This window comes from Lontra canadensis, unplaced genomic scaffold (assembly GCF_010015895.1).
Source record: "Lontra canadensis isolate GAN:19392208 unplaced genomic scaffold, GSC_riverotter_1.0 scaffold181, whole genome shotgun sequence".
Classification (NCBI taxonomy): Eukaryota; Metazoa; Chordata; class Mammalia; order Carnivora; family Mustelidae; genus Lontra; species Lontra canadensis.
In genome coordinates this window covers 367,407-386,061 of record NW_022631175.1, presented here as the reverse complement: position 1 = coordinate 386,061, position 18,655 = coordinate 367,407, and positions in this window count along the sequence as shown.

Below are 18,655 nucleotides of genomic sequence, written 5' to 3'. Positions count from 1 at the left end.
GAATTTGTTGGCAAGCACCTGCCTTGCAAGGAATTCCAGATCTGGGACCTCAGAGGCCTGAAAATACCCAAAGAGGTTCAGTGTGAGGCTGAGCTGGGGAGAGAGGACTTGACTTGCATTGTCCCACTCTGCTCTGAACCTCCTTGTCACCTGGCTTCACATGGCTCCCTTAAGGTGGCAAGAAGAAGGACTGTTCTGCCATCAGCAAGGTAGTGACCAAAAAGTACACCATCAGTATAACACGCACATCCATGGAATGGGTTTCTGGAAATCTGCCCCTCGTGTACTCAAAAAGATCTGGAAATTTGACATGAAAGAGATGGGAATTCCAGATGCACACATCAACAGAGACTATCTGGGCCAAATGAATAAGGAATGTCCCATTCTGTATCCATGTGTGGTTGTTTAGAAAATGTAATGAGGATGAAAACTCATCAAATAAGCTCTATACATTGGTTGTCACAACTTTCAAAAATCTACAGTTAATACAGATGAGAACTAAACACTGATTGTCAAATAAAGGTATAAAATCACCAAAAAGCCCCCAAATGAAGTGGTTCAAGTAAGTGCTTCAGAGAAAAGGAAAATAATATAGGTCAGAAATTCAGTTCTACATGAAGAAAGGAAGAGCATTAGAGAAGAAATATGTAAAGGTAAAATAAAAACTTTCTTTTCTTAGTCTTAGTTGATCTAACAGATAATAGTTTGTTCAAAGTAAGAATAGCAACAGTGAATCAAGGGTTTTATATATAAGCAAAATGAATGACAGAAATGATACAAGAAACTGGAGGAAGGAATTAGGAATATTTTATTTTTGTTATTTTGTTATTTTTTACTTACACTATCCCTGAAGAGCATAGTGTTATTTGAAAGTGAACTTGGATTAGTTTTATTTTTTAAAGATATTTATTTATTTATTTATTTGACAGACAGAGATCACAAGTAGGCAGAGAGCAGGGGAGAGAGAGTGGGGGAAGCAGGCTCCCCGTCAAGCAGAGAGCCCTGGGATCATGACTTGCCAAGCAGAGGACCATGGGATCATGACCTGAGCCAAAGGCAGAGGCTTTAACCCACTGAGCCACCCAGGTGCCCCTGGGTTAGTTTTAAATATATAATGCAAACTCAAGTGAAAAGTAAAAAAAGAAAGAAGAGAAAGAAGAAAGAAAGAAAGAAAGAAATGTCATATCAATAGATGCAGGAAAAGAATATGGCAAAATCCTCCATCCATTCATGATAAAAACTCTCAGCAAGCTAGGACTAGAGGGGAACTTCTTCAACTTGATGAAGAATATATACAAAAAACCTATAGCCAATATCATATTTTATGGTGAGGAACTTGAAGATTTTCCATTAAGAGCAAGAATAAGGCAAGGATGTCTCCTTTCAACATTGCCTTTCAACATCATAATGGAAGTCCTAGCTAATGCAATAAAACAGGAAAATGAAATAAAAGGTACATAGATTGATAAGGAAAAAATAAAATTGTCTTTATTCACAGATGACATGATCATGTTATATAGAAAATCCAAAATAACTAACAAAAATAGTCATGCAACTAATAAGTAATTAAAGGAAGATTGTAATATACCAGGTTAATACACAAAAATCAATCACTTCCTATATATCACTAATGAACAAGTGGAATATGAAATTAAAAACACAATACTACTTACATTAATACATCTCTAAAATGAAATACTTAGGTAAAAATCTAACAAAATATGTACAAATTCTCTTTGAGGAAAACTACAAAACTGATGAAAGAGATTAAAAAAACTAAATAAATTGAAATATATTCCACATTAGTGGATAGGAAGACAGTATTTTCAAGATGGCAGTTCTTCCCAACTTGATCTATATGTAGATTCAATGCAATCCCAATCAAAATCCCATCAAGTTATTTTGTTAATATCAACAAGCCAATTATAAAGTGTATATGAGAAGCAAGTAGAGCCGGTATAGCCAACATCATATAGGAAGAGAAAAACAGAGTTGGAGCACTGACAGTACTCAATTTTGAGACTTACTATGAAGATACAGTAATCAAGGGGTACTTGGGTGGCTCAGTCATTTAAGTGTCTGACTTTGGCTCAGGTCATGATCCCAGGGTCCTTGGATTTGAACCCCAATTCCAAAATCAGTCTTCCTGCTTAGTGGGGAGCCTGCTTCTTCCTCTGCCCCTCCCCCACTCATGCTCCCTGTCTCTCACATGCTCTCTTCCTCAAATAAATAAATGAAATCTTTTTTTTTTTTAAGATACAGTAATCAAGACAGTGTGGCATTAGTGAACAAATAAACAAATAGATCACTGGAACAATATAGAAAGCCCTGAAAGAGACCCACACAAATACAGTCAACAGATCTGTGACAAAGTAGCAAAGGTAATACAGTGGAGAAACAACGGCTTTTCAACAAATGGTTTTGGAACAACTGGACATCTACATGCAATAAAAGTGAATCTAAGCACAGACCCTACACCCTTTACAAAAATGAACTCAAGATGAGTCATAGATCTAAATGCAAAACCCAAAATTATAAAAATCCTAGAAAGTGGCATAGGAGAAAATCTAGGTGTCCTTGGATGTGGTGATAACTTTTTAGATGTAACACCAGAGACATAATCCCTGAAAGAAATAATAATTGGACTTTATTGAAGTTAAAAGCATTGGTCCTGTGAAAGACAGTGTTGAGAGAATGAGAAGAAAAGTCACAGACTGAAAGAAAATATTTGCAAAAGAAATAAAGGACTGCTATCCAAAAAAAACCCTTAAAACTCAACAGTAAGAAAAAGAACAACCCAATCTTAAAAAGTAGTCAAAAGGCCTGAACAGGGGCTACCTGGCTGGCTCAGTTGGTAGAGCATGAAACTCTGTCTTGGGGCTGTGAGTTTCAGCCCCACATTGGAGATAGACTTCATTTAAAAAAAATAACAAACTTTGGAAAAAAAAAAAAAAGACCTGAAAGGACACCTCACCAAAGAAGATATACAAATGGCAGACAATCTTATGGAAAACTGAATGGGAAGACTTCAGAGAGGGAGACAAACCATGAGAGACTCTGGACTCTGGGAAACAAACTGAGGGTTACAGAAGGGAGGGGGTTTGGGGGATGGGGTAACTGGGTGATGGGTATTAAGGAGGACACGTGTTGTGATGAGCACTGGGTGTTATATGCAACTAATGAATCGTTGAACACTACAACAAAAACTAATGATGTACCATATGTTGACTAACTGAACATAATAATAGAAAAAAGAAAAGGTGTCCCACATCACATGTCATCAGGGAAATACAAATTAAAACAACAGTAAGATACCATGGGACACATATTAGAATGTTCAAAATCCAAAACACCACTAACACCAAACACTGGTCAGGATATGGAGAACATGGACTCTCATTCATTGGCAATGGGAATGCAAAATGGTACAGTCACTTTGGAAGACAGGCAATTTCTAACAAAACTAAACGTGGTCTTACCATAAATCCAGCAATCACATTCCTTGGTATTTACTCAACGGAGTTGAAAACTTTCATTAAAAACCTGCACATGGGCATTTGTAGCAGCTTTATTCTTTATTCAGAACTTGTAAATTTGGAAGCAACTGCAATGTCCTTCAGTAAGTAAATGAGTAAATGCATGGTACCTCTATACAATGAAATATTATTCAGTGGTCAAAAGAAATGGGTTATCAAGCCACAAAAGAGACAGAGAAGCCTTAATTCATATTGCTAAAAAAAAACCCAAAAACAAAAAAACAAAACAAAACAAACCCCGCCAATCTGAGAAGACTATATGCTGTATCATTCCAATCATGTGACATTCTGGAAAAGGCAAAACTATGGAGATGGCACAAAGATTCGTGGTAACCAGGAGTTTGGGAAGAGGAAGAAGGAGGGGGGCTGTGGAGGGATGAATAGGAGGATCATAGAAAATTTCTAGGTCAGTAAGACTGTTCTGTATGATACTATAATGGTGGGTATGTGCTTACATTTGTCTGAAAAAAACACAAAAAAAATCAACACTTAAATGTACAACACCAAGAATGAATCCTAATGTGAACTGTGGACTTTGGTGGATATTGACATGCTAGTGGAGGTTCATTAACTGCAACAAACATACCACTGTGGTGTGGACTGTTGATAATGCAGAGGCTGTCACATTGGTTGGGTAGGGAATCTACAGGAACTCTCTGTACTTTCCCTCCAGTTTTGCTGTGAATCTAAAACTTGAGAAAAAATAAAGTCTATTTTTTTTAAAGATTTTGTTTATTCATTTGACAGACAGAGATCACAAGTAGGCAGAGAGGCAGGCAGAGAAAGAGAGAGGAAAGCAGGCTCCCCGCTGAGCAGAGAGCCCGATGCAGGGCTCAATCCCAGGACCCTGAGATCACGATCTGAGCCGAAGGCAGAGGCTTAACCCACTGAGCCACCCAGGCGCCCCATAAAGTCTATTTTTTAAGAACCAGAGCAGTGAACTGGGAATGAGAACAGACCTCTATATACAACTGAACAACCATTAGCCTCCCATTTTTTCCTTTGTTGTTACCTTCAGTCAAATTGAAACCCAGATGATTTCAAATTGAAACCCAGGGTTTCTCTTAGAGCTCTTTTTATTCACACCAGTGCATAAAAAGAGCTCTAAGAGAAACCCTTGATTCAAAGAGCAGCAAAGAAGTCTCAGTAAACAAATAGCAAGTACTAAGTAGAACTAAGTGGAAATTTTATATTTGGAAAATACAAAATAAAGAAATTCCCTGTCTAGGAAAGGAGTCACTGAACCTGACGATAAATTCAATAAAATTTATCCAAAATGAACAACAGAGAAAAAAATGTAGGAAAAATGAACAGAACCTCAGGAACTTGTGGGGTAATATCAAAAAAGTCTAACATCAATAGAGAAGAGAGGAAATTTATTTTTTCCTGCTTTGCTCACACCCCCCTACCCCAGGCAATCCCTGCAGAGGTAGAGCAGCAGTGGCTTCTGGGAAGGTACCTAAAACTCTGAGTTCCTTTTCTGACTAAAGGAACCATGAGCTCACGAGTATAGGGGTAATACCCATGGCTTTTTTCCCCCTTATGGTCTCACTGTTTGGTCCCAGAGGCAGACACAGTTGCAGCAAGTACATGAAAGAGCAGAAAAACTAAAATCCCAGTGTTCTAGTTAGAAACCCAGGTAGTGTGCAGGGTGGGAGTGGAAGCAGAGATGTGTTGGGGAGATTGCTTAGGAGAAAAAGCTCAAAATAAAATTGGTTGTAAACTCCTGGATTCAACTCTGAGTTGTATCTGCATGCATGGATCTGACCCTAAGTAGCAAATCAATACCTTTGAGATCTAAACTATAGGGTGGACCACCATTCAGGTCCCAAGTTAGCCACTGGGTAACGCATATATAGGATGGATATAAATACTTCTGCAAAGGCTTTGAAAACTGAACTGAGATTAGAACCACAGCCCCAGGAAGCAGGTTGCCTGCTAAAACTCACGAATTTTAAAGAACGAACATTCTGTACAGGATTTAAACAAGACCTAGAGTCCCAAAATGTAATCTTCAGAATGTCCAAGAGAAAAAAAAAATTGCTTGACATACGAAGAAGTAGGAAAACATTGACATCACCTCACAAGGGAAAAGACAGCAGACGCCAACCCAGAGATGGATGCTATTCTGAGAAGACTTTATGCAACTGTTATATTCATGCTCCAGGAAATAAAGGTAAACAACTCTTGGAATGGACAGAAAGATAGATTGTCTCAGTGAACAAATAGCAGATACTAAATAGAACTAAGTGGAAATTGTAGATTTGGAAAATACAAAATAAAAAAATTCCTTGACTAGAAAAGGAGTCACCAAACCTGATGATGCTTCAATAAAATTTATCCAAAATGAACAATGGAGAGAAAAAATTTGAAAAATGAACAGAGCCCGGGAACTTGGGGGGTAATACCATAAAGGTCTAACATCAAGTCATCAGAGTCTTGAGAAGGGAAAGAATGAGATGAGAAATAGAAAAAAAATTTTTGAAAAATAATGGCTGAAAATTCCCCAATTTTGCTTCCTACCTTATCAAAGCAAAACATAAATTTACAGACTTGAGAAGCTGTGCACATCCCCAACAGAATAAACTCAAAGAAATCCATGCCTAGATACATCATAATCAAACTGATAAAAACTGAAGATAAACAAACACAGATCTTCCTCAATTTATGATGGAATTGTGTGTTCTGATAAACCCATTGTAAGATGAAAATAGCATTAAGTTGAAAATGCTTTCTTTTAAAGATTCTATCATCTATCTATCTATCTATCATCATCTATTTATCTGAGAGAGAGAGAGAAGGGGGCAGAGGGAGAGGGACAAGCAGACATGGAGTCCAACTTGGGGCTCGATTCCAACACCCTGAGACCATGATCTGAGCCAAAATCAAGAGTCAGATGCTCAACCAACTGAGCCACCCAGGTGACCCTGAAAATGCTTTTAAGATGCCTAACCTACTGAACAGCATAGCTTAACCTGGCCTACTGTAAACATACTCAAAACACTTAAACTAGCCTACAGTTGGGCAAAATCATGCAACACAAAACCTACTTTATTAATAAAGGGTTGAATATCTTGTATAATTTATTGAATATTGGCTGAAAGTGTAAAACAGAACGGTTGTTTGGGTACAGTATAGTTGTAGGTACCTTGGTTGTTTGCCTTTGTGATCATACTGATGACTGGCACCTGGAGCTCGCTGCCACCCAGCATCAAGACAGAGTGTCAGTCTACATTACAAGCCCAGGGAAAGGTCAAAATGTCAAATTGTGGTTTCTATTGAATAGGTATTGTTTTTGCACCACTCTAAGGTTGAAAAATCATTAGCTGAATCATCATAAGTTGGGGACCATCTGTATATCTTAAAAGGAACCAGAGAAAAATGACACACAATATATAGGGAAATATCAATTCAGATGACTACAGATGTTACATCAGAAACCATAGGACCCAGAAAGCGATGGAATAATATTTTTAAGTCTTTGGAAGAACACAGAATTTCAGATCCAGCAAGAATATCTTTCAGAAATGAGTTGAAATAAAGACCTCAGAGGAAAGAAAACTGAGATAATCAGTTGCCATCACTGAAGAAATTGCTAGACAAATTTCTTCAGATGGAAGAGGAAACTTGGAAAACTTTGAAAGGAAACTTGGAAAACTAGGAATAAAGGAAGAACAACAGAAATGGTAAATATCTTAGTAAATATAAGATATTCTCCTAAGTTCTTCAAAACAAGTTTTATGTTAAAAGTAAAAATTATAGAATTATGTGATAGGGTTTCTAACATTTGTAGATATAATACACAATATAGCTATAGTGGAAAGAAGTCATGGTGAAGGTGTCTGCATTCTACTGGAAGTTAAAATATTGAGTGTTAGTAGACTGAAAAATTAATTGTTCCTATCAAAATCCCTCGAGTGAGCATAAAAGGTCTATACAAAGACATACATATATAAATTATATAAATTAAATAATGGAATACTAAAAATTTTTCAAATAATTCAAAAGATGGAAACTTCAGGCCAATACCATACTGTCTTGATTACTTTAGTTTTTAGAATAAATACTGAAATCAAGTAGGGTTAAAACAACCATCAGCTTCGTTCTTTGTTCCAAAGTTGTTTTGGCTATCCTAGGTCCTTTGCAATTCCATGTGAATTTTAGAGTTATCTTGTCAATTTCCACAAACCAGCCTTCTGGAAATATGACTGAGATTGCATTGACTCTCTAGACCAACTTTGGGAAAACTGACATCTTAACGATATAAAGCCTTCCAAATGGTGAACAAAGTCGATCTCTTCATTATTTTATTTAGATACTCTTTAATTTCTCAGGAATGTTTTGTAGTTTCAATATATGGTTTTTTAACAACTTTTTTTTCAGAACTTTATAGTACTACTGTCAATATTTTTAAATTTCAATAACTGATTTTTCAATCCTAGCATGTAGAAATAGATTTTATTTTTGTATATTTATTTTGAATTTAGAACTTTGCTAAACTCATGAGTTCTAATAGCTGTTTTTATAGATTTCATCAGATTTTCTCCATAGGGAATTGTGTCATCTGCAAATAAAGTCAGTTTTTCTCCTTCTGTCTCAATCTTAATGACTTTTTTTTTCTTTTTCATGCCTGATTGCACTGGCTAGAATGTGAAATGTGAAATGTGAAATGTGAATGAATGTGGTGGGAGTGAATATCCTTGTTATGTTCATGATCACAGGGGAAAGAAGCACTCAGTCTTTCACTATTTGTGGTGCTAGCTGGAGGTTTTTTTTAATCCATACTCATCGGACTGAGGAAAATCCCCTTCTATTCCTAGTTTACTGAGATGGGTTTTTTTTTTTAATCAGGAATGGTTGTTGGATTTTGTCAAATGCTTTTTCCTCATTTATTGAGATGATCACACGGTTTTTTGTTTTGAGTTACTTAGTATGGTCTACTAGTTTCCTCGGGTTTCTGTAACAAATTACCAGTTAGAAACACAGAAATTTATTCTTGCACAGTTATAGAAGCTAAACATCTGAAAATAAAGTGTCAGCAGGGCCATGCACCCTCTAAAGGCTCTAGGGGAGAATACTTCCTTCTGTCTTCCAGCTTCTTGTGGTCCTTGGGTAATGGCCAGATAACTCTAGCCTCTGCCTACTTTCATCTTCACATAGCTTTCTTCATGTTTGTCTTTGTAACTCTCCTCTCCTCTTAAGGACACAAGTTAGTGGATTTAGGACCCATCCTAAACCTATAATAATTTTATGTCAATATCCTTAGCTAATGACCTCTACAAAGACTATTTCCAAATAAGTTCATACCCTGAAGTTCTGAGTAAACTTGAATCTTGGGGAGGAGGGAGACACTATTTGACTCACTGCCTATACTGGATTCCATTGTGATGTTTGTTTCTAGAGAGTGAGGGGAAGAACAGCAGGAGAAGGAGAGAGAATCTTAAGCAGGCTCCATCCCCAGTGTGGAGCCCTGCATTGGGCTCAATGTCACAACCCTGAGGTTGTGACCTGAGCTGAATCAAGAGTGGATTGCTCAACCAACTGAACCACCCAGACACCCCTGCTGTTGTGATTTTGAATGTTCAATCAACCCTACCTTCTTGGGAGAAACCCCTATTGGTCATGATGTATTAATCTTTTTGTATATTGTTGAATTTGGTTCAACAATTTACAAATACACAAATTTTATACATTATTATTTATATAATGATATACAAAATTATAAATTTTTCATCTGTATTTATCAGAAATTTTAGTCTGTAGTTTGTCTTTGTCTGGTTTCCATATGAGGATAATGCTGGCCTCATGAAAGTGATTGGAAAATACTGTCTCCACTTCCATGTTATGGAAGAGATTGCATAAGATTCTTACTACCCCTCCCTTAAATGTTGGGTGAATTCTATGGTGAAACCATCTGGGCCCGGAGTTTTCTTTGGGGGAAGGTTTGTAACTACAAAGTCAATTTCTTTAACGAATACAATGCTATTTATCTATTTCTTCTTGAGTCATCCTCAGTAGTCCGTGGCTTTCAAGGAAATCTGTGCATTTCATAAAGGTTTTCAAATTTATGAACAAAGTTTTTCAGAATATTCTTCTATTATTTTTCAAATATCTGTAGACATCTGTAGTGACGTCACTGCTCTCATTTCTACTATTGTTAAGTTGTGCTCTCCCGAATTTCAGCTTTATTGGTCTTCTCTATTGTTCTTTCTGGTTTTGATTTTCCACTTTATTGATTTCCTCTTGGTCTTTATTATGTCCTTTCTTCTGCTTTTTTGGGGTTTAATTTGCTCTCCTGTTTAAAGTTTTCTTTTAGTATAACTTTACCTGTATCCCATAAGCTCCTATTGCTATGTTTTCATTTTCATTCAGTTCAAAATACTTTCTACTTTTCCTTTGGTTTTATTTTTTCAACTATGGGTTATTTAGAATTGCATTACTGCTCAAATATTTGAATATTTCCCAGATATCTTTCTTCCGTTGATTTCTAATTTAATTCCACTGTGGTCAGAGAGCATGATTTGTATGACTCAAATCCTTTTAAATTTATTGAGACATGAATCTCAGAGACATTAAGCTGAATGAAGAAGTCAGACTCTAGAAGTTTCATACTTTAATGATTTCATTTACATGAAATTCTGGAAAAAAAAAAGTATAGGAAGAAAGAATAGATCAGTGGTGGCCAGGAGTTGAGTATAGAGACTGGGTTTCTACAAAGTGGTGACATGAGGGAATTCTTTGGGGATGATGAGACTCTTCTGTACTCTAATTGTAATTGTAGCCAGACTTTTCCAGAGCTGGAAGCTGGAGTCCTCCCTCCAATTACCTAGACATTTAATATGCCCTAATTTGGGTCCTATAATGTGCAGGGTTGGACACAGGGAGTTCGATGCCTTGCCACCTGTGGAACACCAGACATGAGCAAGCATGAGGAGTAGGAAAGCATAAACTCTGTAGTACTCACTCCCAAGTGAGATGTGCAAAAACCATGACTCCACTTTCCATCGTACCCATGAGGACCACTAGCCGTGGGGAGAGAGTCACTCAGAGACACAGGCTCCAGCTCAAACATGTAAGATGCTCCTGGAAACTCCCCAAAATGCAGAGGGCAGGGGTTGGAATTTCCATACATGGGAGCCTGGATTTCTTGACAAGGTGATGGGAAGGCTAAGGGGCAGCCTCAGAGAGAGCAGGATGGGTAGGGACCAAAGCCGGGCAAGGGCAGGAGCCAGGCCAGCTCAAGTAGGAGGTACCATGGGCGGCCTCAGTTGGGGCACTGGGCCATCTGTCCTCTCTTTATACCTGCAGCACTCACAGTCCGGAAGGGCTGGCCTGCCTGGTCTTGCTCCTCCCAGTCAGGATGGTCCTGAGTCCCTGAATCAAAGGTGCCACTAAGTCTGACCATGCGGCAGGGCCATCTGGGTGGCTCTGTCAGTTAAGCATCCAACTTGGTTTTGGCTCAGGTCATGATCTTTGGGAGGGTTGTGAAATCGAGTCTGCATCAGCCTCTGTGCTCAGTGTGGAGTCTGCCTCAGATTCTCTCTCTCTCCCCCTCTGCCCCTCCCACTCATGCTCTCTCTCTCTCTCAAATAAATAAATAAAATCAGAAAAAAAAAAAAAGACTGACCATGGGGTAGATGAAAAGTGGGGCGCTGTGACCTGAAGCAGGATGAATCAACGCTGGGGACCCAGCACTTGTGATTGTGCCCACTTTACAGATGGGGATACTGAGGCACTGAGTGGGGAAGTCATTTGCCAAGTGTTGCTGTCTTGTTTGGGTTCTCCAGAAAGAGATTCTGAGACAAAGGTTTGTGTGCAAGTAGTGAAGCAAGGCTACAGTAGGTTAGCTGCTTCGAGTCTCCGGGAAGCATGGTGAGGGAGCAGGAAAGAGACATGGGAAGGAAGGCAACCCCATCAGGGCCATGTTAGTGAGCAGGTTACCACTGAGGCTCAGTAACCCATGGGACCTCCTGATAAATTTAGAAGCATATGCCCTGGAGAACCCCACTGAGGGGCACGGGGGCTAATGTACTCCCACACCCACTTCCTTCTGGAGTCATCGATCTCCAGCACCTTGAACCTGCCCTGCTCAGAGGCAGAGATATGCCTGGGATAATAGAATGACCATGGGGAGAAAAACGTGGGAATGCCAAGTGACTTTGGGAAGGTCTGGTTAGGACGGCCACTGGCCACATCTGTACCATTCTACAACCAGAAAGTGGTGGGCAGGGGACCCAAGTAAGGTGATTGGCCTTGTTCCAATAGCACGTCCTCCTTCCCTCTTCATGGCAAAGCTGTCCAGTATCTTACAGCACATGGCTGCTGGCGGAGTTCAGCTGGCATCCCTCTCTGCTAGGCCGTCTGGCAATGGGCTGCTTTAACTGTAAGGAACAGGTGAGCCCCCAAAGCCAAGACTCAAACCACACTCAGAGGCCCCAAGATGCTGCTGAAGGCCCGGGCTCGCTCTTCTCTCTAACTTTGCAGCTCCCTTTGGTCCTCAGCCTTCCAGAGGCTTGGGAGCAGCCTTTCAAGCTGGGGCCCAGGGTCCGGAGCATGATTTGTGGGGTGAAGTGCCTCTACATCCCTTTGGCCAGATCTGGGTCTGTTCTGGCTGAGATGGGGAAGTTAGCACCTCCTCACCCCCTGTCTGCCACCTGGAGGGGCTCTAGACCTGGGGAAGTGACCGAAGAGGGGCCTAGGTGACCATAGACTGACCATGGCGGCCGATGTACCAAAGTGCCCCACCCAAGGTCTATCTCACCTCCAGACCTCTCTGTGTCACGGTAGACCAGGAATCCATTCTGCGAATATGCTCAGTCAGTGTCCCAACCTCCAGGTTCCCTGTTGGTCCTTCCCCCATCCCGAGGAAACCAGGGAGAGAGTGCCCAGGACAACAGTCCCCACCTCCTGGCAGGAAGGCCTGCTGCAGGCCTGGCTGGATGCCAGGAGCCTGGCATGTGTCCCTCCTGCATCCCCCAGTGCCTGGGGTAGTAGCCAGGGGCCGGCCCCCAGGGAGCTTTCCATTTTGCCTTTCCCTGGAGCATCCCCAGCCTTGGCAGCTTCTAGGCTGGATAACAGCCACTGCCAGAAAGTCTCTGAGCAGCTTTTCACTTATACTGTTAAGTTCATTTTAAATACTCAAGCATTTAAATACACTAGTATCTAGTGGATACATTTTTCTTATATAAATGAAATACTTTCAATACAGCCAGGGGTTCCTTGACCATTTGGGCCTTGGTGAATCCCAGGCTGAGATGAACATTGATTGGATTTGCTGACTCTCCTTGTGGACATCTTCTATGCATTCATAGACACTCGTGTTGGCCTGTGGTGTATATAAAGCATGTGTGTGTGTGTGTGTGTGTGTGTGTGTGTGTGTGTTATAAATAGCATCATCCATGCATGTTGTTCTGCAGCTTGATTTTCTCACCATTGACTGCCTTATTGGGTGGAACCTATGTCAGTGCATGGCCCTTTGTCACCCTCTTAATGTGTTTCCCCAGGATGACTAGACTGGCTGGTGTAGTCTCATTCCTACTGATGGATATTTGGGGTCCGGGCAAGGTTTTGCAGTTCTCTTCCTTGGGTTAGATGATTTCTCCTCCATAATTATGGAGTGTCTCCAAGCCCATTTGCCCCCTTCCTCTTCATGTGCTCTATCGCTGTCTCTTTCATCACCTTGCCTTACCTTTTATCTCTTGCCAATGATCCCACATCTCCATCTCCAGGGTGAACCTCATCTGGCCACCTCCACTGGACAGCCCACAGGCATGGCCACCAACAGTCTGACCTCTATGTTTCACAAGAACAAGGACTATGGCCAACAAACATTTGTGGAGCCCGACAGTGTTGGTCATGCTTGAGTCTCTCTAGAAGAAGTCTAGAAGGATTCTAGAAGTCTTCGGTGGGCATGCTTATACACCGACCATTTCCTCGATTACGACTGCTTGAAGGCAGCCCGTGCCAAGGTCAGCTGTGATCCATGACCCAGAATGAACTGCAAGGAGGAGTCTAACAGAAGGCAAGAAGCCTGAGCTCACATCTTCTCCTCCCACTTACTGGCGCTGTGCCCTTGGGCCAATGAAGACCACATCTGAGCCTCGATTCTCTCACTGGTAATTTTGATAGTAACAGAGTGTACCTCAGGGGTAGGACTGAATAAAATGAAGCATCCCAAATGCTACCAAATGTTACTTCTGGTATGACCATTATCAGGTTTCTTCCTACCATGTTGCCAAGATCAAATACAACAGAGCACAACTAGGCACTGAGCACTGTGCCAGCCTATTAGTAGGTACTCACTGAATGCTGGCTTCCTTTATTTCTTTCCACATGTATCTTCAAATGCAAAGAATTAATTGGTGGTGATCAAATGGCCATTGCCCGTGGCACCACATTGAGGAGTGGGTCCTTGCTGACTGCTGATCAACAGGCATCAATCATTGCCCAAAATGTTGATGGGATGTTTACCTTACAGACACCAATGTTGGAGTCTCTAAGAGAAGAGCATCCAGATGTCTTGTGGCTCTAAATGGAATGTGCTGGAAACCCCAGACCCACCTCTGAGGTTTCTGCCAAAGAACTGAGCTTGAATCCAGGGAACACCTTTATTTTAAAATTTTTAAAGATTTTATTTATTTATTTGACACAGAGAGAGAGACAGCAAGAGAAGGAACACAAGCAGGGGGAGTGGGAGAGGCGGACTCCCCAGTGAGCAGCGAGCCCGATGCAGGCTCGATCCCAGAACCCTGGGATCTTGACCTCAGCTGAAGGCAGATGCTTAATTGCCTGAGCCACCCAGGTGCCCCTAGGGAACACCTTTAGAACTGACTTCCAGATTGGAGGAGGAACAGAAGATAGAAGGTCCAGTTAAAGGGCACCACAAGGCAGCCTGGACAAATTGGGGAGGAAGGACAGGCTACAGGATGACTGTCCTGGCTCATGCAGCATGTCAATGGCAAGAAAGGCAAGGTGAGGGGCACTCTAGATTTAAAAGAGAATTAGGAAACGAAATATCCACATATCACCCATGGCCTTTGTACGGATTCTATTTGAACAAGATAAGGGAGAAGAGGCCTTCTTTTTGAGGCAATGGGGAAATGGGACTATGGGCTATACATTTGGTAACATCGAAAACTTCTCGGTTATTGAGTGTCCCAATGGCATTATGATTATGTAGGGAAATGTGCTTCTGAGGTATGCAAGGACAAAACAGGATTTGCTTTTTAAGTAAAGCTATGATGACGGCAGACCAAAACTTTAGTCATTTTGTGAAAAATGTCTGGTTACCAGTGACCTCTCTGTCCATGGCCTAAGAATCCTAGACAGACGTTCTGAATTTCCAAAAATGAAAGAATAAAGCCATTTGTAAAAATTTTGGAAAGTTAAGGCCAACAGTGCTGTCGTGAAACAATATATCCATTTGTTGGTAGCGAGAACATGTGAGCACTGGATGAAAATTTGACAATAAGCAGCAAAAGCCCTAAAAATGTTTGTTCATCTTCCCCAGCCCGATCATCTCACTGCTGGGAATTTACTCTGATGAAGTAATCTGCCAGTGCCAGGGGAGCCTCTCACAAGGGCCTGGCTCTTCGACTTTGGCTTAAGAACTTGGAATTCCAAGTGCTGAGAGCTGTCACAACTTAGAGGACTAAGTGGTGCTTTGGGGACTGCACTGGGATTACAGGAGCACGGAGGCACGTGTGCCTGGACCCTTGCCGGAAGAGGGCCTTGGACAGGGGAGCTCAGCCCGGGTAAGGCACAGCTGGGCGGGCCAGGAAGTGGGAGACAGGGGTGTTTCCAAGCTGGTACCACGCTGTCTGGGCCACAGATACAACTTCCTTGGGAATGATTTGGGAGCCTGGAGTGGACTGTGTTCACTGGTGAGAACTCAGCACTGTGGGTTTCTACGAAGCAAAGGGACACTCTCCTAGAAAGGCCCTGTCCTCACCCCATTTCTCCCAGGAGCTCCGCTCTCCAGTCCTGGGACTCTATGCTTATACACAGACAGGCTTCTCCCACTAGGGTGGGATTGTCAAGGCTTTTCCCGAAATCTCGGGTGGAGAAGGGGTGAGGTCATGAAGGCAGAGTATCTGGGACGGAAAGAGGGCCTGTGGAGGAGAGAGGGAACTGGGTGACTGGTGCTAGGTTCTTGGTACACATTTATAGTGCTGCCTCAAAACCTTCTTAGAATGAGACACCGTATAAAATGTCTCATCACCGTTTCTTCACCATGGTCCCTTGTAGATATTCCGTTCCCATGTCACAGATGAAGACACTGAGGCCTTGAGGGGCTGGTAATCTCGTTAAGGTTATTGGCTTGAGGTATAGAGTTGAGACACCAAACTTCATGCTAAGGTGGTTGTCTCTCTCTACGGTGTCTTATTCTCAGGTGACTTCTCAGGAAACCAAGGCTAATGCTTAGAGGCTTACACAGGTGAGCTTGCTGCCAGGTGCTAGACCCAGGTGCTAGGTCCCATTGAAGTATGGCCTTAAGGCCTCAACCACGACTTGAGCCCAGGCCGTTGGAACAGTGGCATCATATGGTAGGTATATACATTTTACCATTTTTCTTGTTGTGGTAACATTCATATAATGAAATTTGACATTTAAATCATTTTGGTACATACAATTCAGCATGTAGTGAGTACATTCATGTTGCTCTTCAGCCATCCCCACGCTCTAGTTCCAGAACCTTCTCTTCATCTCAGATGAAAACGCCATACCCATTAATAGTCACTCCCTGTTCCTCCCTTCCCCCAGATCCTGGCAATCCCTGATCTGTTTCTATAGATCTGCCTATTCTGGACATTTCATGTTAATGGAATCCTGCGATATGTGTGCTTTGTGTCTGACGTGTTTTCTCCAATCACCCAAGTTGTAGCACGGATCAGCAAGCCATTCCTTTTTTTTTTTTTTTTTTTTAGCCAAATAATATTTCATTGTACAGTTGGCCTTTGAACATCTCAGGGGTTAGGGGCCCGAACTCCCCCATGCAGTCAAAAACCTGTGTGTAACTTTTGACTCCCCAAAACGTAACTGCCATTAGCCTCTTGCTGACCGAGCATCTTACCAATAATATAAACAGTTGATTAACACATATTTTGTATGTTAGATGTAGGATATACTGTGTTCTTACAATAAAATAAGACAGAAAAGAAAACATTCTTAAGAAAATCATAAGGAAGAGGGTCACCTGGGTGGCTCAGTGGGTTAAAGCCTCTGCCTTCAGCTCAGGTCATGGTCTCAAGGTCCTGGGATTGAGCCCTGCATCGGGTTCCCTGCTCAGCAGGGAGCCTGCTTCCTCCTCTCTCTCTGCCTGCTTCTCTGCCTACTTGTGATCTCTGTCTGTAAAATAAATAAATAAAATCTTAAAAAAAGAGAGAGAAAATGCATTTATGGAACTGTACTGTGTATGAATGGACCCATGCAGTTTAAATCTGTGTTGGTCAAGGGCCAACCGTACTCATATTCTACCTTCTGTTTATCTATCCGTGCATCGATGGAAATTCGGGTTGTTGATGCATTTGGGCTATTGTGAATAATGCTGCTATAAATATTCGTGCACAAGTATTTATCTGAGTACCTGTTTTCAATTCTTTTAGGTATATACCTAGGAGTGGAATAGCTGGGTCAGCTCATAATTCTGTTTAACTTTCCGAGGAACCTCCAAGCTTTTCCACAGTGACTGCATTACTTTACATTCCCATCAGCAATCCGCAAGGGTTCCCACTCAGCAGCCATGTTGTTGTCACTGCCATTCTGAGGGGTGTGACGTGGTATCTCGCTGTAATTCTGATTTGCATTTCCCTGATTATGAGTGAAGGTGGGTATATTTTCACGTGTTTGTTGGCCGTCTGTGTATCATCTCTGGAGACATGTCTACCCAAGCCTTCATCCGCTTCGTCACTGGATTGTCTTTTCTGCAGGTGAGTTGCAAGAATTCTTTATATATTCTAGATAGTAGACCCTTACCAGGTATGTGATTTGTAAATATTTTCTCCCATTCTCCCATTCTTCAGGTGTCTTTTTGCTCTCTCTTAAAAACTTCGTTAATTTTTAAATTGAGGTATATCTGATGACTAAGGATTTTCTATATTTAAGATAATACATTTAAGTACAATTTGATTCTCTGATATATATATTGCAACATAATCACCACATTCAAGCTAATTAACACACCCACCTCTTCAGATAGCTATCACTTCGTGTGTGTGTGTGTGTGTGTGTGTGTGTGTGTGTGTATGGTGAGAATACTTAAGATTTACCCTCTTAGCAAATTCAAGTATTCAATCAACTGTTGTTAACTATGGTCACAGGGCTGTGCTTTAGATCTCCAATACTTGCGCACCTTGCATAACTAAAACCTTATACTCCTTGCCATCTCTCCATTTTCCCCTCTACCCAGCCCCTGGTAACTACCATTTTACTCGCTGTTTCTATGAGTTCAACTGTTTTAGATTCCACATGTGAGTGAGATCAGACAATATTCCTCTTTCTTTTCTTTTTTTTTTAAGACTTTATTTATTTACTTGACAGACAGAAATCACAAGTAGGCAAACAGGCAGGCACAGAGAGAGGGGGAGGCAGGATCCCCGCCAAGCAGAGAGCCCGATGCGGGGCTCAATCCCAGGATCCCGGGACCACGACCTGAGCCGAAGGCAGAAGCTTTAACCCACTGAGCCACCCAGGTGCCCCAATATTTCTCTTTCTTCACTCATCCTAATGTCCCTCAGGTTCATCTAGGTTGTCGCAATGCTTTCAAGATTCTGTCTTTATCTTTCAGTAGTTTAATTATAATGTGTGTCAGTGTAGGACTCTGAGTTTATTCCACTTGGAACTTACTGAGCTTCTTGGATGGGTACGTTCATGTATTTTATCAGGTTTGGTAAGTTTCTGACCATTGTTTCTTCAAATACTCTTTTTGCCCCTTTTTCTCTCTCTTTCTGAGGTTTCTGTGATGCGTGCGTTTGGCATGCTCAGTGGTGTCCCATGGATTTCTTGGGCTCTGTTAATTTTTCTTCATCCTTTTTTCTACCCATGAGACTAGATAATTTAATTTGACCTATTTTTAAGTTCTCTGATTAATCTTCTGCCATTTCAAATTTGCATTGGTCCCT